This window comes from Lutzomyia longipalpis, chromosome 2 (genome assembly GCF_024334085.1).
Source record: "Lutzomyia longipalpis isolate SR_M1_2022 chromosome 2, ASM2433408v1".
In the NCBI taxonomy this organism is placed as follows: domain Eukaryota; kingdom Metazoa; phylum Arthropoda; class Insecta; order Diptera; family Psychodidae; genus Lutzomyia; species Lutzomyia longipalpis.
In genome coordinates this window covers 27,517,654-27,543,398 of record NC_074708.1, presented here as the reverse complement: position 1 = coordinate 27,543,398, position 25,745 = coordinate 27,517,654, and the positions used below count along the sequence as shown (strand labels likewise).

The following is a 25,745-nucleotide window of genomic DNA, read 5'->3' as shown; positions in this document are numbered from 1 at the left end:
GACAAATGACCTGAGGAAGACCCAATAAAAATCGAAATATCCTAAAATTATAAGGAAAACTCAAAATAGAAACGCAAAAAAGTGTAAGAAGTAAAACGAAGACTTTCTACAAAATTCATTGACTACCGATTTACTTCTATGTATTCTATCATCTTAAATTATTGCTTTGTACGCCTATCGCCATTTTACTCTCTTCTAAATTTAATAACAAAACGGCAGAAAATTCAAAAAACAAGAATCATATTCATTGGAAATTTTCTCTTCAGGAAAACCCTTAAATAAAGTCTTAATTCATTCCTCTTAAAGAAATAAACTGAACTCATCCTTCCAACTACTTTCTCATCCACTTCTTTGCCATGAAATAAGAGAAAGGAACATGATAGTGCTGTTGCACGTTCATGACAAATTAAATGATTTATTTTCTCAATTTCTTAACAATTGAAAGAGTCTTGCGGGAATTTTCCTGATCAATGTGATGTGACGTGGAAATCTCCTGCGCAGAAATTCTTCTTTTTTTTTCACTAATTCCATTTGATTGTCTCAGCAAATTTTCTTCATTCCCCCCCCCTCCACTCATTACCACTCACTTCCCCCCTCCGCAATTTTTAGCTGCACAAATTGTTCGGCAACAGATATCTTTCCCTTCACCGTCCCCAATGAAAAAGCAATATAATATCATTGCGATTAAACTTTTGGAAATAGAACTGTGGATGGGGACAGAGGGAAATGATTAATCGGAGAAATTTTATATGCAAGCGGGGGATGGAAATGGTTGGCTAAGTGTTGAGTTTTTGCATGAATGCGCATCGTCTAATTGTAGGTAAATTTACTTTGAAAATGATTTTCAATTAGAAGTTTTAGTTTTAATTGAAATCCAAAAGTGAAATCAATTTCAAGTCAAGCCCCACACCCACAAACGTTAAAACTTGGAAAACTCATCACATGTCTGCGACTTATGGGGTACGTTGTACCACCCATTGAGGGAATTTTCGATGGGATAGCAATATATGAGAGGAAAACTTGGCCTTTCTTCGTGTGCGACGTAGCCTCTGTTTGAAAATTCATTCAGGGTTGGGGGTGAGAGAGATTTTAAAGGCAACCCCACAAAACACCCTTCGTCATCTCGCATGGATAGTGGATTTGCACGATCAGCCACCCCCAAAATCTCAATAGCCACAAAGAAACAAGCCTCCCCCTCAGTGTGGTCGTCGCGAGGATGAGAATCATGTTTTTGACGGCAATAAAAGCATGTTTTGTACACACTTTCACTCATTTCGTGCCACTTTGCAAGAACTTTTGCCTCCCCCAACAATGGGATTTGCTGATGATCGAGATTTTGTCATTTTTCACCATCCCCCCAACACGTTCAAAATGAAATGTTGCGAGACTTTTGTGTGTAACTTCTACCCCCTCAACCATTACTTTTTGATACTTTTTTTCTTTTCAAAAAATCCATGGAGAAAAGCCATGAAAAATGAAAAGGAGAAAGATTAAAAGTTATGAAAGTTTTCTATCGAAAAGGCGTGTGGGGATGAAAAGCTAATAGAAAAAAATTGAGCGGGGGGGGGCTTTTGCAGAAATTTTCCAACTAAAACGAGAGAAAAAAAACATCCCCACTAAATCAATTGATTAAACATTTATAATGCAATCACGACTAAATCGGTGCAATCAACCAATATACCCGCGCAGTAACGATATAGAGATCAATGGTCAGAGTGGGAATTTTATGAAAGATATCTGGGAGGTAAAATGATATTAATAAATTACCGTGTAATTACAATTGCACGCCACAATTGCTTAATTAGAGTGGAGTTTACACAAATTAAGCTAATGGGATTTTGCATATATAATTTCCTAAATCACCACACACACGCGAAATTCTTTTATTTAAACCAATTTTTGGATTTTGCAAAACTTTAATTAAAATTCAATATTTATTCCCAAATATATGTAAATTCCCAGCTAGCCTCTTGTGGCTGTGGCTCCTGTGGCTGCTACGGGGATCCACAGTAGCGCCACCAGACAGTCCCAATTCGTGGCTCTTTCAGTTTTTGCCGTGACCGAAATTGGCGGCCACAGGGGACCCACGAATGGTTGCAAATTGTGACCATACAGAATTCAATGAATCTTGAAAATCGTATTTCACGTATTTAACACCAATTTAATGTAACAGAAACTTTATAATTTCAAATAGAGATTACTTAAAAATCGATATCAATCGGAAAAGTATAGAATTTTAAGAGAATTAAACATTTTTGTAAAAACGGCCACGAGAGGGTCCCAGAGCAGCCACAGCGAGGACGAGACGTTTACAATTTATGTGGAATATTAGCAGTTTTTTAGCTTTTTCTTGAAAATAAAATATCTGGGCATCTTTAGTATGTTGATAACAACTGATAAATATCATTTTATCTAAAATATAAAGAAAAAATTTTTTTTTTAATCAGCCACAAATGTATAGTCACAGGGGGTCCCCTTTTTTTTGGTTCGTGGCCGCCCTGTGGCTCCTACTTTGGGAAATTTCCCAAAATAATTTTTTGAGCCACCACCGCGGCGCTAGTTATGTTGAGATATTTTTGTGTGAAAGAGAGGCACATAAACGTCATATTCCTATACTCTTCATACACATTAGAGTAGATTACTTGGTGACAGACCCAAAACGCATTAGGTAGACAAGGATAGAAAAGTGAAACAAATATATATCCGCAAGCGGTGCGCGAACCACGTGGACGGCCACTACGCGGTCACCACACGGCCACAGCGATCCTAAGAAGTGCATGACGTCACAGCGATGCTTCTCACTCACAAGATCAATGATTCTCCGGGAGATCATTGCCAAATGAGTTTAAAATAAAAATATTAGAAAAAAATATTTTTATATTTTTGAATTAAAATATGCTTTTACATTAATTTAAATAATTAAAAATTATCCGAAGATACTTTATTAAATTTTTCGCGTTTTTAATTTCATTTTATCAATGCTCTCTTTAATTACTAATTATATTTTTTGTGATCGTTCAAACCAAAAATCATAGTTATTCATTTTTTAGTCAGAAAATAAATTATTTTTAAAATAAAAACCACTCAATCGATATTTAAGTACGTTCAAGAGAGAAAAAAATATGTTTTACCGCACCTACTAAATAACATGTTAAACGTAATTTTCAATCTTAATCTTAGGTATGAATATAGGTAAAAATTTTAACACAAATATTACTGTAAGTATTTTCCTTTAGTTGAGACAATTGCAGGTAATAAATTGGTTTTATGGTATTGTACTGCCGAAAGGCTTAGTAGGGAAAACTAAAAGATTATGCTCCAGGTAGCAATTCGAGCAGCACTTGGGCATCAATGCATATGTTAATATTGGAAATACCCAAATGTTTTGCAAAAAAACACTTAAACTTTCCAGACGCACAGTAAAATATATGAATTAATTTTGTTTGCAGAAAATTCATATTATTTAAAGTCTCGAAAACAGCGTATTTTCAGTTTTTAGTCTTTGCAATAGCTATCTATTTTACGTAAGCCTACGAGAATAATGTTTGCAATGGTTCCCTATTTAGCCCATATGAAGCACGTGGAAAAATATCATTACAAATAATCTTATTTTCTTTATAATCCTGGACATTTATTGGCATAAAACAATGTCAGGACCCTTCTAAAAGGGTTTAGTTTAGGTTTTGATCAATATTTTGCAATTTTATTATTTTACCCTAAAAATCGTCAATTTTATATCATTTAATTAATAAAATTGCATTAAGGACCCGCATTTTGAGATTATTCATTAAATTTCAAGACGTAAAGTGGATATCGCATTTATTTCTGAATGGTTGATACCCCGAAAATCTGATTACAAAGTTATGATAATTCTTTGACATATTATTGTATATTTCATGAGGGAATATACCATCGCCATGCCCTCTATGTATGTTGTAGAAATATATTTTGAAAGAATATTTTTGGGATATTTTTGTGGGAAATTTTTCTGGATGCTTGCGCCGTAGCCACGAGCCATCCACAGAGGGGACGTCACAGTGACCGGTCACGATTTATTCCCCATTTGTATGTCACCTGACCGTGTGGTGGCTGTCTGGTGGCGCCACAGGGGCCACCCATGACCGCCACGGACCGCGTGGTGGCTGCTGAAGGTGTGCTGGGTTGTATTAGTAATGGTGTAAATGAAAATTTCATTTAAACCCCCTCCCTCCACCCCTAAAGTGGGTCGGGTTGGGAAAATGGTTTTCATTTGTAATTTTATAAAATCAAATTATTAAAACATTCAAAATTACTTTTAACTTTTTTCTGCATAGGTAAATAATTCAAAAAATAAATTGAGAGCCATCAATTGGATGAATAAACTCTCGTAATAATTTATTGTTCGTTACGTTTGGAGTAGTTTATAATGGGGATTTCCTTGTGTATTAATATTTTTCCATAATCTCGTATGAATTTATTAAAATTATGCAATTCCATGGATTAATTTTTCACTCTCTGCTTTATTTTTTGAAAATCAAGATATTTCAGACACACAGACTGTTTATTTTTTTAATTAAGTAGTTGATTTGTTTTAGTTAAGATTTTGTAAAAAAAAATTTTTTTTAAGTTTCTTGTAAGTTTTGACTTGTTCTGTAAACATAAGAAACATTCGCTCTAATGTTTCATGTGAATTATAGGTGTGTTTTGACAGAAAATTTGTGAAATATTCTTGAAATAAATGAAAATATTTAAAAAATTTATCAAAACTCACATATACAGAGAAATAATATTTTAGATAGATCCCTATTAAATTAAAAAGAGTCATCTTTGAAACATTAGCGTGAATGTTTCAACTATTTATAGGGAAATATAATTTTGTTAGGAAAATACTCTTAAACAGGTCTTTTCGACCTCTAAGGCCAATTAATAATTACTTTCTATTAATTTAATTTTTTATTGGATAATTTAAAAAAAAATTAAAATTAATAGAACAATAAAATCATTTTGTCTGAAACATCTTGATTAAGCCAATTCGTAAACACAATAGCAGTCAAATCAATTCTCTGCACAATTAATCTGACACTATCGTCAATACAATCGTTTTTAATTGCGCTTTCCTCCAAATATATATTGTATGGGGAGCTTTTTTTGCCAAGCAAAAATTGGCCCATGATTGCTTTGAAGCTCCGAGCCGAAAAAAATTCCTTCCCGCTTAAAATTTTTGTGTGTGAATAAAATTCTCTGCCGCAGAAAATTATCCCAGCTTAATTTATTTCCTCTGGAAAATTTTTAAATAAAAATTCCCTCTGTGGGGGAGTGTGGGTGTAATACGTACAAAATATCATGTGTAATGCGAGCCGCTTAGCTGTTGGAGCTTTTGGGCGTACATTGAGGGTGAGAATTCATCTCGACGTCACGAACAGAGGGTGGAAAATATTTTACTTTTTGCATTTTCCAGCAAATATATGTATATGTACGTTATTTCATGTTTCAAAGATGAAGGAAGAGAAAAGTTCTGTAAAAGGAAGAGATTTTTAGTGGTAAGAAGTTTCTACAAGGAGCTTTTGGTTTAGTAGAATTAAATTTGAATACATTTAAATGATTTAATTTGTAATAATGTTTGTTATCTTTTTAAGACCTTCTCGTTTTACTTAAAAGTCGATAAATAATTAATTTCTCAGGGTATTTTATTCAAAAATAATATTTCAAGCATAAATTCTTTTTATTTAAGAATAAAATCAGAATTTTCGAACACAATTCTACACATTAAAACAAAGAAAGTTTAGAAAAGAATTATAGAACTTTTGTTTACAGATTTCCAGATTAAAGAGCTTTTAGAAAATTCTTTAATAAAAACTTGGAGAATCTTGGATAAAGCTTCTGCCCAAGAATTAAATTAAAGGCCGTATTTACATAATACCTATATGCACCCTAATCAAACCCAGATTAGTACTAAAATTCTCAGGGAAAATCAAGAATTCGTCTTTAAATTAAGAAATTAGAAATTCCTTTAGATAAAAAATCTTTTAATATCAGTTCCCTTCAGAGTCATTAAGTTTCAGCAATCTTCCATCAACATTTAGGGGCCCCTTAATCGTTCTTCAGCTATATGGGTGGCAGGTTGTCGCCAAAAGTGAAAATCCTTAAATGGAGTTTGAGAAAATTCCTAGCAATTTCTCCAGGAGGAGAGGTTCTCTCTGTCGTCAAATTAACACTAAATTTTGGGGTGACAATAACCCTAATTGTGTGCCAACTTTTCATCCCCTCGCCATACATTTTCTCCCCATTCCTCCCCCTTCGCACGTCAAACTGTAAAACTCCCATTTTCACCATCTACCCGCACCTCCCACCCCCGTAGAAAATGAAATTGATACCGAAAGAGCGTCATCAGGAACAAAGTGCTGATGTTGATGAAGTTTTTGGTCCAAAATTTTCTCAAAGTGCTTCCAAGGAGTGTATCTCTGGCCCAGAGGCGCACCCACACCCCTTCTTACAGTGTGTGTGCGTCTCTATTATTCCCATATTATAAGCTCTATATGTGTGAGTGTGGCTCCACATTAAAAGTGGAACAATTTGCCACTGTTGGGGTTTCAACCGCAAATCCACCTGTGTTTATCGCAGTGATAATAAAATTAAATACAACCCCTGGGTGTACGCTTCCCCACCACCACTCACGGCCGGTGGGTTGGGGAAGTTTTTGGTGGGTATAGGAGGGTGGGGGGCTTACCGCACGCTTGGGATGCACACTTGGGGCCATGAAGTGCGGGGTGTGTCTTGGAAGTTTATTCAAAAGTTTTCCAGTTGCAGGCTATTCGGGTGGCTTCACACACATACACAAAATTTTACTCTCTCACCGGTGACACCTTGTAAAATACCTCAAGACAAGCAATTCACTATTTATTAGTTTTTTTTTAAAGAAAATTGAAGTTAAATCAAATTGCTGGTAAATATTTGAAGAAGGATTAAAGAAAATTCGATCAAGAAATTTTTTTTAAAGAAATTCTAATAAATCGTTGATTTTGTACATTTATACTTTCTAGTACTCTGCGTTGATACCACTGCTTCGTCAGTGGGGTTTTCTTCTTAACCAGGAGTTAAAAGGAAAAACTTAATTTTTCTTCCAGAGCTTTCGGCTCCCTCCGAGCCTTTCTCAATGGCTGTGGAGAGAGTTTTTCTTTTTATTGATTTTTCGAGAAAATTTTTTAACAATATTCATTCTTACATCAAATTGCACATTCCTTATGAAAACTCCTGGAAACGTCCAAGACTATCACAGAACGGAACTACATAGTGCGGGGAAGCCGTCATAAAAATACAAAACATGAAAATTCCTTGAGAAAAGGCAAGAAAATACAACTTTCAGAGAAAACTCTTTGTCTAACTTGAATTGAATCAGGCAACGGATTCTTCTCCAACTTCCACATGAAACAAAACATTTCCCCTTCCGCATACACATCATCTTCATTCAGCGTTGCGAAACATGTGTTTCTCATCCAAGAGATTTTGGAGAGTTTTTAAGGGGTAAAAATCTCTCCAATGTTATTGTTGTGCATCTTTTTCTTTAATCAGTGCAGCATAAACTGCACTTACCTGCTCCACATCACTCCTCTTGTTCACAACCGAGTCCATGTTTTTCCTTATGTGTAGCATTTCTAACATCATCCTCTTCCTGTAGTGCTTGTGGGCGTCCAGTATTTTGGGTTCTTTCAGATCAAATGTGTGTCCCGTGTTTGCAACATGTGTGCATAATGCTGAGACTTCCTTGTTCCTTATGGGCGGTTTGCAATCACTGTACTCTGCGTTGATACCACTGCGTCGTTTTATGTATTGCTTCGTTGTACCTATGTATTTAACGGGACAGTCTTTGCAGCATACCTCATACACGACGTTTGACCTCATCCCCTCCTGTATTGGGTCCTTGAGACGGGTGAAAAACTGTCTGTTTTGATGTTGTGTAGAAAATGCTAATTTTGCATCCGTGGATTTCCCAATTATCTTCCTCATACGCTCCGAAATGCCCTTCACGTAGTTCATGGAACGATAAACCGGTGGTGATGTGTCCTCCCCAATGTCCCTTCCTTCTACATGAGTCTCTTTTTCAGGTCTCAGCAAACTTTTGATCATAGCCTCCGGAAAATCATTCAATTTTAAGATATTTGAGATCCTACCATTGATGTTCACACCCGGTTTCGTGGTGAGTCTCCTCACGCGTCTCACAAAACCTCTTCCGACATTCATGATCATGTTACGTGGGTGGCCACTATTGTAATTTAGCATCCTCAGAGATGATGTTGGTTTTGCATACCAAACTGTGCTGAAAGTTTGATCTGATTCCCAAAAAAAAACTCTCCAAAATCTCTTGGATGAGAAACACATGTTTCGCAACGCTGAATGAAGATGATGTGTATGCGGAAGGGGAAATGTTTTGTTTCATGTGGAAGTTGGAGAAGAATCCGTTGCCTGATTCAATTCAAGTTAGACAAAGAGTTTTCTCTGAAAGTTGTATTTTCTTGCCTTTTCTCAAGGAATTTTCATGTTTTGTATTTTTATGACGGCTTCCCCGCACTATGTAGTTCCGTTCTGTGATAGTCTTGGACGTTTCCAGGAGTTTTCATAAGGAATGTGCAATTTGATGTAAGAATGAATATTGTTAAAAAATTTTCTCGAAAAATCAATAAAAAGCAGTGGTATCAACGCAGAGTACTGCCATTGAGAAAGGCTCGGAGGGAGCCGAAAGCTCTGGAAGAAAAATTAAGTTTTTCCTTTTAACTCCTGGTTAAGAAGAAAACCCCACTGACGAAGACCGGATCAACAAGAAAGTATAAACACTCACGTCAGAATTTTAAATATTTGTACATTTAGAATTTTATTATGATGTTGAGAATATTTTGTTTTAAAAATTTAATAAACATGTCAGTGATTTTAAAAATTAACAAATAAATTAATCAAGATTAATTCAAAGCTTTCATAAAATTGCATATGTATCATATTCTGTCATATAACTCTAAAACAAGAATCTGAAATACAGGAAGGGTAGAAACTTAAGTTATGATTTCAAATGTTAAGAACCTTAGATTGAATTGATATATCTGAAAATTTATTCCACTATAATTTTTCAGATATTTCAATTTAATTAATAAAAAGAATCATAACCAATAAAATCATAAGCTAAAAAAATAAAATGAATAAAATATAACAAAAATATTATAATGAAATCAGAAGCTTAACTTTTATACATTTCTTGCTCTCTATTCAATGCAATTTAAGATTTATTTTTAATCAAATTCAGGTTCTAAAATCAGAAAATCTTACATATTTTCTAGGACAACTAAGGAAAATCCAAGCACGATTTAAAAATTTTAGGACTGACTTAAAAGTTTTAAGTCAAACTTTAAAAAACTGACTTAAAACCTTTAGACTGACTTAAAAATCGACTTAAAATTTTAAGCCCAACTGAGTAGTGAATTCCGCTATAAGTTAATTTCATTCTAAATTAAATTTTTAATAGCACTTGATAAAAATCTGATAAAGTAAAAACGAACACAGATAACTTCCTGCTTGTCTTTGTACACATGCAGACGTCACTGGTGGTGCATTCGAAAATCTTCGTCCTTTCAGTTATTGTTTAATAAATAGGAAAACTTGAATTATCATACCCCCCACCCCTAACCCTGTGCCACAGCAGCAATATTGCAGAACTCCCCAAGCAAACTCCCAAGACGGGAATCAAAAGGAAAACTCCTCCTGCAAATTCCCAAGTGAATTTATATTTATGGCAATTTTCACTCTATGCAGAAAATCCGTGTGGGAATCCCAAAGTTTGGTGTCACGCTCCCCCCGAAAAGGGGAACTTTTTATTATGATCCTGCAAGCACTGGGTTGAAGGAAGTTATAAAAGCAGAATATCGAGGGAAGTGAATGTTGAATCCGATGTCTCATTTCCGCTTCTTGGCTCTTTTTACGAAAAATTTCACATTTTTTTCTTCTTCCTCTTCTTTACTTTTTTTTTTCATCATGGTATGTATGTGAGTTCTAGAGCGGAAAATCTTCCGGATGTTTTGCACCGAAGAGTCATTTAAAAACGTCACTCTTCTCGGAGTTTTTTGGCATTTCCGCTTGAACTTTATATATATTTCTTTGTGGTAAAAATTCAATTGAATTTGATTTTCAGTTGAGATTTTACTATATGCAAGTTTGGAAAGTTTTTCTGATGCAGAGAAAACTTTTGCAATGGATTGCAATTTGAATTGCAAAACTTCCAAATATACCAGCTAAATTGTTTTCCAATTATGCATATTGTGCTGTCATTAAAAAAGTCGTTTTCTTTTTCTTTTTTTTTTCCACTTAAATTAATTGCTAAAAACAACGAGGAAATCTAAACTAATTTTAACCCAAAATAGCTGTATAATTTATAAGAAGAAAAACTTTAACTTTTCTCTCTAATTACGTTAAGAGAATTAAATTAATTTTCACTACATGTGAGTCGGCTCTAATGATGATTACTTAAATTAACCCAAAAAATCATATTCTTCTATTTCTTCGATAAAAATCCATTTTTATTGCAAATTAATTTGCAAAAGAAATTAAAAATCATAAAAATTCCCATTTTTTCATTCTTAATGAATTTTTTAGCTGTGATTCTTTCGAAGAAAAGAATAGCACAGCTTCTGTGTCCACTCTAAAACTCAAGGTCGTCGGATCGGGCTCAAACTTGGTATGAGCACGAATTAGGGTCTGTTGGTGATTGACACCAAAAGATTGGGAAGAAATATTATTAGCTTAAAAACTTTGGGAAATAAAAAAATATAAATTTGCTGCATAGTGTAGAACACTAAACAATTAACGGGTTTACCCGATCTTTTCCCCTTTCTCAATCTCACCCAAAATTATTATTCCATTGACTTTGACAGAGAAAAGACGTGAGTGTGGCACAGTGGAAATTAAATTAAAGAAAAACCCCAAATTTATTGTGAAAAATCATTTGTAATTAGTTTTAAATATATTGTAAGTGCTTTTAAAGAAAGTCTTTGAGTGCCTTCCGCCTGAGAGAATCCCGAAGAATTTACCCTGCAACGTTTCCAAGTCAGCCGGAAACCCATCTCGGAGCCGCAAGGAGAAAAATTTTGTTCCTTGCGAGCCCGAATATTGAGTAAGGCTCTGCTGTACTTGCAGGTTAGTGTACAGGGTCCCCACATTCCAAAAAACGTATGCGCCGAAAAACTTTTCCGGCCGTCCGTCCGGCCGTAGTTTGGAGCTCAATTACAAGAGAACGGTAATAGATAGAGACTTGCGGTCAACGGCAAAGTTCAATTATCGACTAGAAGTCGTCCAACTATGATATCAAATTCACCCCCCCACCCCTGCATCCGCCATTTTGAATTTTTTCAATTTTGTTTTTGCTATATCTCAGCCCCTATTATAGCTAGAGGTCTGAAATTTTAAGGCCCTTAAGACCTTTTCAACGATACTCCATTTCCAAAAATCGGACAAGCGGTTTAGCAAATATAGAGTTTTATCGTAAGTGGGCTATAACTCCTAAACCGCTTGACCGATTTGGACCAAACCGGTTTTGAATGAAAGATCTCAAGAAGGTCTACAATTATCTATACATAGGAAGTTTCAAAAGTTACCGCTAGAGGGCCTACAATCAAAAACCAAAGTTTCGATGAGTTTTCGACCAGTTTTCGATTAATATCTCAAAAACTGGACGATAGATTTTGATTAAATTTTAGTATGTTATAGGTGATAGGTACACATTTTAACCAAAAAAAAATAAAAATAATTTATGTCGTGGTTTCAGAGATATAGACCAAAACAGGTTTCCATATGTACCGATTGTTGTAATATTGCGTTATATCGGCTTAACGGTACTTGATAAAAACTTTTCGATTGAAGTTTCATCAGGTATAGTGGGCATGACCTATCAGATTTTACTAATTTCAAAATTCAAAATGGCCGCCTTCTGCCATTTTGTTACATCAACAATTACTTTCATCTGTTCACATATATTTTAAACAAACTATTTGGCGCCCCGCGAAGCGGGGCGCCTTTTATATACTTAAAAATATAAATATATATAAACCTATAAATATACATATATAAGTACAATGATGGTCCAGCAGAGTAAAGGGAATGTACTGGTAAGTTTCACTTACGGGCTGTGATTCTTCCTTCAGATGACAGTCAAAGTATGGTGAAAATTGAGGAATGGCTTTCTCACGCATCGAATCACAGCCAACGCGTCTTAATTCTGGGGAAAGGCTTACTCATGCGCGTTGGCTGTGATTCGTTGCGTGAGAAAGCCATTCCTCAATTTTCACCATACTTTGACTGTCATCTGAATGAAGAATCACAGCCCGTAAGTGAAACTTACCAGTACATTCCCTTTACTCTGCTGGACCATCATTGTACTTATTTTTAGAAAAACGAATTATTTACAGTTCAAACAGAAAGAAAAATGAATTTCCTCCTCAAACTCATTATATATTGTTCGTGCCATTTAAAATAAATCAATAAACTCCGTGAACACAGACATTATGGTGAATATTTTAAACAGCAGTCACTGAACTTGACACCATCATCAGTTTTCTCATTTTTTTTTGGCACAATGAAGGGCAAATATCTAAAAATAAAATCAAAGCTCAGGCGGGTTTATTCACGTAATCTTTAAAAATAAAAAAGATAAAAAGCTCCCCGTCCCCACCCCACCATCCGCAGGAAATGCCCAAAATTGAGCTTGAAATTGCAAAGCTGTGTGATATTTTGGCCAAAAATGGGACGATCCGGAATCGTGGCCAAGTGATGGAAATGCCATTTGTGGGAATGATTATGGGTTTTAGGGTTTTATATTGTTTCCAAAAGCGAAAGAGCACAGCCCCCACCTGCTGACCATTTGTCCGCGCGCGCAGGATGGCTTGTGGGGAAGGACTCCCCGTACACACATACACCGGGTGTGTTTGGGGCCTGGCGTCATGGGGATTTTATCTGAAATGTCATCATAAATGTGATCCGGTGACACATTATTTTTAGGAAGATGTGCCACATCGCTCTTTTATATCATGAATATCATATATAATATTTTCTATGTACGGGGAGATTTCATTCTCTTCTCGTTCCTTCGGTTTTTTTTCTTCTTGCCACACTTTTTGCCACCCATCCACCCCCTGAAGCTCTGTTTCTGGCTGTCTATCTCTCTCTCACCCCTCTGTGTTTTCTTTCGGGGTTTTAGTGGGTACCAACGCGACGTGGCAGAAATATGGAGTGAAAGTGAAAATAGAGAAAAAAAGAGGAATAATAAAACACAAGATGATGCTATCAGTCTCCCACCACCCCCATGGGATTCAATAACAAAAGATGCCACACCATGAAGCCCGAGGATGGTGTGCCAATTGGCTGCGTTTGGACTTTTGCTATATACAAAAGGAAAGCCGCCTCACAAAGCGGCAGATTGTGGAAGATTCCTCGTGGTAGTCCTCGGCAGCTGAGAAATATGTGTTATTTAAGTTAACCATAATTGACCATTAAGGCAGACGAAGCGTCCTTGTGTCCCTTTTTCCCCCCAATGAAAAGATTATTATAAAATCAACAAGTGTGGGGATGTTTTCAGCACCCCCCGCATTGCGAAAGCTCGCATAGAAAGCTTGTAGCATTTCCTTGTAAAATTGCTTCTCAATTACTTTATTATTTTTCCATTTGCACACCCCGATGGAAATCTTAATTGGCATCCCCCAAAACTTTCAGGAGTTCCTTTTTGAATTTCTAAGGGCAAAAGGATGCTCTCGAGGAGACTAAAGGCAAGGTACATTTAGGTTATGGCATTGATTGAACCAAAACTTTAAGATTGTTTGATTTGGAAATTAAAGAAAAATACGGAAAATAAAGAAATATTTAGAACACTAAATGTCTTTGAAATAAATCTGATATCTGTCGATTCCTGGAAGAAATCTTTTGATCAGAAAATTAGTCATTTTGCCAGAGATATCTTTCATTTATCAGGAGAATAATTTGTTTTTCTTTTTTGGATCAGAGAAGACTATTTTTCTGACTAATCGCTTTTTCTCCGGATCAGAAACTATTATTTTTCATTATAATTCAACAATTATTATAATTCAACAATTATACGGGAATTTTTTAACGACTGTGTAGAGTGTAAGATGTTTAATCGGAGCGCAATCAATGAATGAAAAACTTAGTTCTTTTAACAGCATCATCAGCACTGGAGGGAAAGTCAATAACAAATTTTCTTTAAGAACAATTACAAAACTTTTTGTTAATTCATTCATTGACTGCGCCCCTATTAAACATCTCTCAACAATTATACTTATCAATCTCCCATTATACTGATCAAATAGAACATTTATTTGACCAAAATGACAAGTTTTCTGATCAGTAAAAATTCAGACAATTGTAGATTGAAAATTTCATGAAAATACTTTTAAAAAAAATGTTCAAATGTAAAAAGACATAAAATTTTATTAAGCCAAAAATAAAGAAAGAACATAAAAAAAAAGTTTGAAAAAAGTTTTACGTTAAAATAATTCCTTTAAATATTATAAAGAAAATGTCAAGCATTATAATCTAGAATAGATACTTCAAATGTTAGAAAAACAGCGTCAGGCATTAATAAAGAAACCATGAAAATTAAAACAAAAATATCAATGTTCGTTTTAACATTAATTTCAAAGTTGTCATTTTTTTCTAAAACTTTAAACGTCTTTTTATTTAAAAAAAAATTATTAAAAATCCTTCAAATAATTTCTACCTTCTGTACCTGCTTCTGAACGAAATAAAATATTTTCCTGATCAAATTAAGGATTCTTCTTGTCGAAAAAACTGATTTGTTAAACAAAAAATTGAACCCTCTACCAGGAAAAATCTCTAGATTTTTCTTGATAATTTTCAGAAAAGAAACCCCATAAAATTGAATCATCTAATTTGTAGAAATTCCCAAAATAGTATTTAATATTTAATTACTTTTCTCTTTGATTATCTGGGTTGCGTGCGATGTCCATGCAGGGAATATCTTCCTGCAATTGTGGGTGGAAAATCCAAAAGTTCAAAGGGGAGACTACAGGAGAGATTTAGTTTTCCCCTCCCAACAATTGTTAGCCACAAATACACCAAGTTTCTCAACGAAGAGGCAAACAACTGGGAGGAAGATTTATGATGAATTTCCAGGCTTGATTTACGATTTCATGTGAAATTTTGGACAATCCCTGCCATCTCCGAGAGGGTGGGTGTTGTGTAAGGAAAAAAAGACGGAGCGGTTTTTCCTTTGAAAATGTCCTTTTTCGGGATGATTTCCATGAAAAGCCCAAAGGCTGTAAAATGAACCACTTACACGCATTTTCAATATATCGCTTCGCTTCTATGGACAAGGAACACCCACCCACCCCCCTTTTGGTGTGCTATTGACAACCCCACGGGATGGGAAGGAGAGATTATGGGGTGAAAGTGGCTGTAAAATAAAATCCTGTAAATACGTGTCGCCAAAAGGAAAATCCAAAGAAGGGGGCGGAGGGTATCTGTGTGGTGGTTATTGTATCGAAGAAAATCCTTTGGAGAGCATACACATCTCATGGAAAAATCTTTGTGGATTTTGCGTCCCCTTTTGCGGAGGGAGGGAAAGGTGGAAGACATCCCCAAAATGAAAAGTAATGCTTTGCGAATGGGCACAGAAGCAACCCCCGCATTTGGCAGATACACACACACCCTATCGATATGGTTCAAATGGGCAGCAAAGGGGATGGAAATAATTGAAAATTTCTCAATTTGCAGTTGATTTCCCATTTCCCAGAGGGAATCCCTTCCAATATTGTTCATGTTATGAATAGAATTTTCTTGTCCTCACCCAGATAGTTTATCTATATATTTCTCTTTTTTTTATTCTTCCACCCTCCCGCACACAGAATCCACCACCGAAGTCGCCCTTATTGTCCATTTTTCCACTATCTATCTCGTCCGTCCCATGTGAATGGGCAATTGTATGGTTGCCATTCGGGATGACAACTTTTTTTTTCTCCGCAGCCCCCCTCTGATTTCTTTATGTACCACCGGACATCGGAATCCCATACAGAGCCACTCCATTTCCTCCTGACGCAGTGGGTAGTACACACGCAAAAAAAAAAGAGCAAAGAAGAGCCAGGCAAAATGGACACCCGGTGTTGTCTCTCCTTTTATTCTTTTCCCTGCACACACGCAATAGCCCCCGAAAAATGGTTTTTTGAACAAATCAAATGTTCGTTACACATAGCACACGAATTTATGCCTGACTTCCAATTGTGGACTTCTCTGAGCAGGATACATGGGATACGTTTGTCGATGTGTTACCTACAGCCCCTACAGCATAGATAAGGGTTGATTCTGAGGCGGAAGTTGTGGTTCGATGACTTTTTTTTTGAAAGGATTTAATTTCAGTTTAAAAGCCAAACCATAGAATGAAAATTTGTAAAAAATGCGAATTTTAACTAATTCTTTTCGTTAAAAAAAATGAAAGAAAAACAAATTCTAAGCAATTTAGAACTTTGTTTTTGAATTTTGAATAAATAATAAAACCTTCTCAAAAGAATTAAGAAAAATGAAATGTGTTCGATTTTATTTATGATTATGATCAGCCGGTAAAAGTCTCCCGACGCAGGATTTTAACCTCAAAATTGGGAAATTGAAAGATTTTAATCACAATTTTATAAAATAATTGGCCGATCAAAGTGTTTTTTTGTGTTTTTTGTTGTTGTTGTCTTAATTTGGTTACTATTCTATCTTTAAGTTATTGCGCGGTCATTTATAAACTACGGTTTCATAGACCTAGCTGGGTTATAGGGTGGGATTAAAAAAAAAACAATTTTTTAAAATTAAATCTATTTGATTCGTTCCAAGAAAAAAAATGTTTGACTAACTAATAAAAAAAAATTAAATTCTTTTATCCTCAAGAATTTTTCTTTGTTTTTAACACTTTTTTTAGTCCTGTAAAGACTAATATTTTTTATATTTCTTTTTATAAGAACATTCAAAAGAAATTAGAATAAAGAAGATTTAACTTCAAAGAGAAAAAAAAAGCAGAGTTACAAATTTTTTAAACTAAAGTATTGCGCCGAAAAGGTTCTACGGCTTCAAAAAAATTTTTTTTTATTCAATAATTTATGTGTTATAAAAATTTTTAAAGTTTTTTCTGTTTAAAGAAAAACATTGGAAATCAATCAAGAAAATACAAAAAACAATCATGTCTTTAACATCCAGCTACGTTTCGGAAAATTTCTTATCATCATCAGGCACTGTTAATTTTATAAAATTACTCAATATTTCAATTTTATTCTTAAAGGATACAAATCCTTTAATTTTAATTCATTTATAATAATTCAATACATAAAAAAAGAAAATTATGTATATTTAAAAGAGAAAAAACATTTTTCTCAATTCTTTTTTTCTAAAAATAAATCCAAAATGAATTCAATCCCCAACCCCACTTCACAATCCCTATCTCACGCCGTCGACTCACATCGTCTCCCGTGTAACTTGCAAATCATTTCCATGCCGCATGGAAGACATTGTTAAATTCGAAGGTTGTTTTATTCATTGAGATTTAAATTTGAATTTCCACAGCGCTACGGACCGTGGGTTTGTTTACATTTCCCGGCAGGGAAAAAAGGGGTGTACGAGGGAGCACCCTCGAAATTGCCATGAGAGAAAGAGAAGGTTCTTGAAAGAGAAACCAACGAAATCAATTGGGATCCAGGGGATTGTGTCTGAGGGTGGGTGGAGACACGGAAATAAATCGTAATTCCGTATAGGATTGTCGCAACAAACACAAATTGTTTCCCATTGTAAGTTCCTCCCTTTTTTTCTGCTCTTCCACTACATCCCAAATTCCCCATTCCACAAGAAGTTACCCTCGTAATCGGAATCTCACCCCCGCAACAACGGACTGCCGTTCTTTCCGTCCACTTTCACCTTCTCTCATCTCTCTAGCTATGGGTGGGTGTGCGGGGGTGTGGGGAGACTCTCTCTCTTGGGAGATCAAACTCCCCGAGACAGCTAAAGAGTAAACAAATGCCCTCGAAGGTCCTTTTCCACACCCTTGGGGGACTTTACCCGTGCCATTCGTTAACTCCGTCGTCGCATTTGCAAATCCCTCAAGTCAATATTTTGTTGCGAAAGCAAAATTGGGACGCACCGTGCGGGGGTGTGTGGGATTATCGGGTGTAATTGGAGCACCATGTGAGAATGATTTATATTCAACATTGAATTGAGAAATGTGGCCAGACTCCATTTTTTTCATTCCCCCACTCCTACACCATGAGACAATTTTCTCAAGAGCAGTGGATGGGGGATGAATTGATGAGCCGAGACGACAGTTTGTTGACTCCACTCTGTCTTGTTTCAACCACAAAGTTTTTATTTTATTGACAAATTCCCAGACGAGACAGAATTATGACCGTTAAAAATTACTTGACTCATTTTCGAAATTGAAAAAGAACTTTGGATAAGCTTGCTTCAGGAGACTTATCCTTCGGGCTTGTCAACCCGTAGCAATTTTGGATTGTAGAAAATATTCTAAAGATTTCTAAATCATTTTTGGGAATTTCTTCCGTTTCTAGATTTGGCTTAACCTCTCCTTGTAAGTCTCCATTCGCTTTAATCCTTTTATAATAAACACATAATATGTTCACAAAATGGTTGCTTTCTAACCTCAATTTCTCTTGTAAACGTGGAGACTTTAGTTTGCAACTTAACCAAACGTCTTTCTTCTCACTTTTTACTATTTTATCTTGCCTGAAGTAAACGTCCTTAATTTTCATTTCTTTAAACCGTTTTTAACATCTCAGGTGTCTTTAACCATAAAAATACTAAAAACGTAGCCGTGAAAAATCGAGCGGCACAGGACCTTTAATTTAGGTATTTTAAAATAGAACAAATAAAACGTTCTGCTAATTTTTGCAGCAAATATACAAAATATTAATCAACAGAGATTAATTCTTTGATCTCCTCTGAGAATCTTGTCTTTGTGTGAGGCGGCAAAATCCCCTGGCTTGACTTTGAAATCCTCCCTGAATGCTTTACGGGGGCATAGAGGGGCCATGAGGGGTGTTGTGCATGAAAGTTTCAGCTTTGTATCCTAAATTGCCTGCAGCAAATGGTCTTTGAATTTGCCCAATGAGATGCTCAATAATGTATTTTATTCAATTTGTGAAATATGCTTGCTCCACTTCAATAATTCTAAGCCGTCTCTAGGCACAAATCCAGGCAAATGCACGATTAATGAAAATTTAAGAAAGACCCCATCCCAAGGGGCCTAACAATGTGCGTCTTTGTGGTGATATACCCACCTCCGTCCTATCTCAACTGGTCAATTATTCAATGAAGAGACAATTCCAATGAAGATGATATAGGTGGGAGAGAGGTAGTCACCCATTTGGCAGTAGTTAGGAGTCTCTCACAGCTGAGAATGCCCGAACCACTTTGGGGATGTGAATTGTGGAGTGCATGGTTGAAAGCTCATGAGGATATGACGATCGATTGGCGAGGTGGTGACCTGATTATGTGTGTATGTGTGTGGTGGTCGGAAAGTGGATTTGAAACTTCAAAAGCCCAACAGACACTCCACATGCAGAGAAATCCATTATCATTTAATCATATCGGATTATTACGCCATGGGATTTCTCTTTGCTCGTACTTTCATCTCCATTTCCCACTCATACCACCCCACCCCTTCTGCAGACTTTTCTGCACAGATTGGTGTGTTCCAACCCCATGCACACACCCCACCAGATCGTCAATAGTTATGCCCCGTGGTGGCAAAGAGATTTCTTTTTCAACTTTTGGCTGCATTTGATCACCTTTTTATTGGTTTTACTAAAAGAAATTGCTGAAATTTCCAATGACGTGATTGAAATATTTTGTGGAAAATTTTTTTTATACGGAACTTTGCAAGTGGAAGGAAATTTTCTTTTAAAATTCTTTGTAGCATCTCCTCTTGTGGCACTACTACATACTTTCAAAGATGCTACGTCGTCCAAGAGCTTTCGATGCGAGAATTAAAAAAAAATAAAACTAAAACTTTATAACACATAATTCAAAATAAAACTAAATATAATAAATTATAATAATTAATTATTATATAATAGTTCCGCCGCCAAAAATATCCCAGCGCAGGACTTTAACCTCAAAATAAATTCTCACCCATAAGCAATATTTCCTGAAGGAGGAGCTTCTCTCTTAAGTAAACACCACATCAATGGCAAAAAGTGGGTGCAATTGTGATAAATGTATCACGAGCTTTTTATATGTAGTGTAAGTACTTGAAAAACCACGTAGATTTGTTATCATTAATTCCACGATTACTCGCATTGTTTGTGTTGGACTTCTAATAGAATTGACAAATGTCTGCAGATTCGCGTGCGGATTCCTCTTTCCTTGCGAAAGAAGAATTCAATTTGGACAAAAAGCTTTTCAGTGTGGTGCAAAATAAATCTTCGTGCACTTCATACCCACTATACATAGGAAAAAGCTCGGACAATCCTTTGAGCCATTTTTCACCCTCTCCTGCGTTTAGTGTCTTCACTGGTGAGACGACGGGGGTATATATATGGCTCTATATTGTGGTATTTATTGCCATGAGACACACAGTTGGTTTTTATCATCGGTCCATCAAAGCAATTGGCCATTTCGCCCATTTCCCAACCCCTCCGGTCGGCAATTTAGTGTCTACATATATGTATATAGCCTTTGTGCTAGCGATACTCTTGTTGCTCTCCACTATACCTCCTGCTAATCCTTCCTCATAGTCATTCGGCCTTTGTCAGGGAGACCACATGAAGGGAGAGGTGAAGTGAATAACCACAAAAAGGGGCCGAAAAGTTACTAATTCTTGTGACTCTATTTTAAAATTCTTTTTTTGTAAGATTGATCTTAGAAAATGCCTGCGCTAGAATTTTTTTTGTGGCTTTAACGAAAAATTTATATGATTTTTTTTTAATTTAATAAACTACAAATACATTACGCTAGTAAATTGTTTTTTTATCAAAATGAATTTCAAAAAAGAAAATTTTTCTTTTACAAAAAAAAGGAATAAAATGGTCTTTAAACCTGATGAAAGCTTGAATTTTTTAAAATTTGTAAGTTTTAAGACATCTACATAAGTACCCTACAGTTTAACATTACCATCCCTGCTTTAAAAAGTCTAAATAATTCATTCATACAATTTTAAAAAATATGATTTATTAAAATATTTCACTTTTTCGTGTAAAATTAATTCCAAAAATTCATTAAAAAATCTTCTGAACATCTTTCATAATTATAGTTAATAGATGAATACATTTTGAGGTTAAATTCGTGCGCTGAAAATTTTAACCGGCTGTTATAAATTTCCTCATCAGCCTCTTAAAGTGAATATTTTGCAAAATTTAACTAAAATAGATATCTTAATTCCTTAGATTAATCTAGGAAATTGATTCAGTATAGTAGCATTTATACACCCCCTCGGGGGTTGTTTGCTAACAGAGCAAGAATCTTCATGGAAGATGCCGTTGGAAGGGGGGAGAGGCTGCCTCACATAACACTGTAATACACCAAACACACAAACCTTTCTTATCTGACCTGGCCCATCACACGGATTATGCAGAATGGCTACACAATAATCGCAGCCATTGCCATTGTTGTTTGCCGGGGATGTTTTGCACAAACCCTCGCTCCTCTCCCCCAACCCTTTGTGGGGTACCACCAGAGTTGAGGAGGGGTGTGGGGCAAACGGGAGTGTGCCGAGACGAAGAAATGAGAGACGTCTATGGGGTTGAATTTTGCATCTTCCTCAACCCCCGTGGGAGCGACGTAGATGCTGAGAGTATCCTCTGGGGTGGAAGAGTTTTGTGACGCCATTTCCACTTCCTGTTTTATTCCGTTAATTTATTTTATTTGCATAATAAACGTTAAGACATTGCACCATCCCCACTGGACTTGCCGAGGCTGCGTCTGTGATTTCCTCAACGTCCTTTTACCCCACTCATACAACCCCAAAATGCAACACGGGCGTGTTTATAATTGATAATTTATTCCTCTGTTAGGATATTTTCTTCTTCCCCCGCGCCCAGTGTAGTCGAAGCTATCGCTATCTGTACTTTGTCTACGATTTTGCAAGAGAGACAATAAATATTCATGCTTGACAGGGACTTTATTACAAAATATAAGACATTCCTCTAAAGACTGCAGCAATGTTGGAATATACTTTATGTGAGAATAATTGTGAAAAATATTGCGCGATTGTTTAATAAATCTTCTCAATATCAAACACTTTTTCTTTTTCTTCAAAGTCCCAAAGGAATGATTCTCCTTGTTGAGATTCTTTAAAAATAAAATTGCATAATGGTGAGAAATCAATGAAAATGGCTTCATTTTTTTTTCTGCAAAATAGGCTTCTTTGAGCTACCTTTCATTCCTTCGTTTAATTTTCCTTCCACGCTCCTTTGTCTCTCTCTCTCTCTCTCTCGGGAAATTATCATATAAACAGGAATGTCTGGGGTAGCCAGAACAACATTTCCCAAGGAATGACACCCAATGTTGGTAAAGGAAGAACAATTCAAAGGCAAGAAGGAGAATCTCTTTGGAAACACCCGCCCCTTAACGTCCTACCCTCAAACCCCTAGGAAGCATCCGTTGCACCGGCGAGACTCCTAGAAAATCTGTAAATAATACTTTTGCTACAGTCAGAAGAACTTTTCTCGTTAGGCAACTTTCTCCCCCGGTTCAACCTCTATGCCCCAATCCTTTCTCCCTCCCCCTCCCCACAAGCAGAAGCACCTGCAGGAAGGAGGTACGTGCGAGACCTGGGCACACTGTGTAAATTCCACTCGATAATTCCTCAGGAGTTCACGTCAAGGAGGAATGAGGAGAGAGGAGTGAAAAGAACAAGGATGAGGTGTTGGTGGAAAACGACCCACGTCGTAACCCTTTATGAAATCCCAAAAGGGAAAGGACACCACCGTCTTTGCCGAAGAAGAGAGAAAGAGAGAAAATCCAAAAGGGCATTACAATTAATCCAATAATCTATCCGTAATTGCACAAAATGAGCTTTTCGACTTTTAATTCAGTTTCCATGCTCGCATGTGAAGTTCTACAGTGCAAAGGTAGCTAAATATTTTGGATTAAAATTAGAACATAAGAAGGGGATAAATTACTTAAGGTGCCACCAAGTACACTTTTCGTTACACATAACAATGTGAGAAAGCTTTGAAAAAATGTGCTTTTAAAGAAAAGTTAAAGGTTTTTGAATTTTATAACCGTTAAATATAACCAGAATAGGGTTTTACAAAACATAAAACAATTGTTTTTTAGATTTAAAATTAAAATTTATCTAGATTAAATTAGTACAATTTAGGTTAATTGTCTATCCCCTAGGTGACTCTATTTACAAAATAGATTGTATACACAGTATTTAATTCAATTTTTTAAAAAATATTTATTTGTTGTTTTTTGCCTATGGCCTATGGCATATATTTATTAATTTGTTTTACTTTGTTTTAGTATTAGCCCCCCTTTGCCAAAATTAAGATAAAACAAAGAATTAAAAAAAATATTATGAAAAAATATATAAAAATTAAACATAATTGTGAAAGCTTGAAAGCTCTTTAATACAACTAAATTAAGACACAAAATTCTTACATAATCAACGAGGTAATTATCTGCGCAGGACTTTAACCTCGAACTTAGAATTATGGGTGATTCTTGACAATACTCCTTAGAGATAAATTATGTTTGCATTTCCATGTCCATTTGGGGACTCAAAGACAAGAAGGAGGAACTAATCAACAGACCTAACCCAACGCTGTAATTGTAGTCAATAAGTGGATTTGCTTTTAATGGATTTTGTAATGAATTCCATGTGTGTGGGGGGGTATCAATAACCTTCGAGCTTCAAATTCATCATTCCATCTGACCTGAGTGTTTATCAAATTATCACCATAATTGCCTATAAATTGACCACAAATAAATCAAATCAAATCATGAATTTGATCGATTGAATCGGATTAAAATTGAGTGAGAAAGATATGTATGTAATGGAATTTTCCTGCCAAAAAGGGTGAAAAACCCGCGCCACTGATTTTTATATTATAGCACTTAAACCTGGGAACTAAAGTGGAGCTTTTTATGCTTTTTTCCGTGCTTTCTTTAGGCGTGGAATTGCTCTGATGGCACAGCCACTAAAGGGAAAGTGCCTTTGATGTGCCAAAAATTCATTTAATCCCTCTTCATTGAAATTCCACCATCGCCGGGACTAATGAGAAAAATTTAGCAATTTCCACGAGAATCGCCGGGGTGGTGGGAGGGGGTGGTTCAAGAAAAAATCTGTCTCATGACAATAATTTCTCTTCATCACTGGGGGTGGTGTTGGGTGGCAAAGTATGAAGAAGAAGAAAAAAAGAAGAAGCGGGAGTTTTGTGAACAAAAGACGTTGGAAGGAAAGGATGGTGCGCTTGAAGAGGATTGTCTTTGACGTTAATTGCATTACACGACAATTTCAGTGCGCTGCAGCTCTCAAGAGCCCCCGCACTCCCTCTCATACCCTGTCATTGTTATCCCTTTCGCCATAGCTCGGGGTTTGTCTCACTTTGGGTACCGCATATTTTTCGCCTCAACGGACTAAGATTTTCATTAAATGTTCCATCCAATTTGCTGCCGCGCGCGCATTTTCCGCGCGAGAATGTGCTAGATGGATGTGTATGATGATGATGATGAAAAAAAACTCCCTTCTTTGAAGGTGGGGGAGCACATAGTACGAGGAGGAAATCCTTGGTTCGTCACACAGGGAGAGTGCGACACTAACAACTTCCGACTTTTGCACCAGAGCGCTTTAGCACATCATGGACGATTAAAAGATCTCCAATCATCACTGTAGATCGTGTGTCACATGGAATCCTTTCGACGTTGTCGTGCAAAGGAGTGATGCAGAGCGACAAGACCTCCAGCAGCAAATTCTTCCTACCAAGCCAGCCGGGCCAGCAGTTGGGGGAAATTGCAGAAAGAAAATTCTCTGTATACGCTCCATTTGCCAAATTCAATTTCACATAATACACCCCCTCCCTCATCCCTCTTCCCCCCCCCCCCAACTCAACTTCCGGCTGGACACACCTCATTTCTCCTGCACCGCATTCTTTGGGAAAAATTGCATTTCCTCCCGGATGGCAGGCACCGCACCATCTCGGATGCAATTGTGCGCAGTGAAAAGGACCATTGGCGGAGGGACAAAAACGCCATTCACCAGTGTCCTTTTCGGAATCATCTTCTCCGAATCTTTTCGCATATATAGCACAAGCACACTTCCCAGCGTCCCGGCAGGCAGATATCATGGTGCAATTCCAATTTTGAGCGCTCTTCAGATAACCATCCGCTTCATGGTCCTTCAATGGCAAACGAGAGGGTTTTTGCACTCAATTGATAATGTCCTCCCAACACACCACCCACTATTTACTTCCTACCCTTCGTAGTCTGCCCCAGTAAAAGTCCTCAACAGGCGTTTTGTGGACCATTTCCAATCAATTTCCGGGTTTCAGTCAAAGAGAATTTGAGTTTCTTTTAGATTTTCTTCTTTTTTCGGAAAATGTTTAAATTCAATAGCACTGCAAATAAAATATTGTATTTTGTACAATATTTATGTCTTGATTTTTTGAGAAGAAATATTCATATTTTATTTGCCAAATTACTTATTTTTTCAATTTCATAAGAAGAAAACAAATGAAATAGGTTTTTAATTAAATAAAATTATAATGGGATTGGTATAT

At 36.2% G+C, this 25,745-nt stretch overlaps 2 protein-coding genes across 9 annotated transcripts in view; one reads left to right on the top strand and one right to left on the bottom strand.

Annotated features, from left to right (window-relative positions):
* The window catches only part of LOC129789858 (serine/arginine repetitive matrix protein 1-like), a 982,101-nt gene extending 975,058 nt beyond the window's left edge, over positions 1-7,043 (top strand). For all 7 annotated transcript variants that reach the window (XM_055826943.1, XM_055826946.1, XM_055826945.1 and 4 more), the window contains one exon: positions 7,020-7,043. The gene's annotated coding sequence lies outside the window, so the exon portion shown is untranslated. The remainder of the gene's footprint in view (positions 1-7,019) is intronic.
* LOC129789847 (uncharacterized) overlaps positions 1-25,745 on the bottom strand; it is a 188,172-nt gene that overhangs the window by 152,386 nt on the left and 10,041 nt on the right. The window lies entirely within an intron of this gene.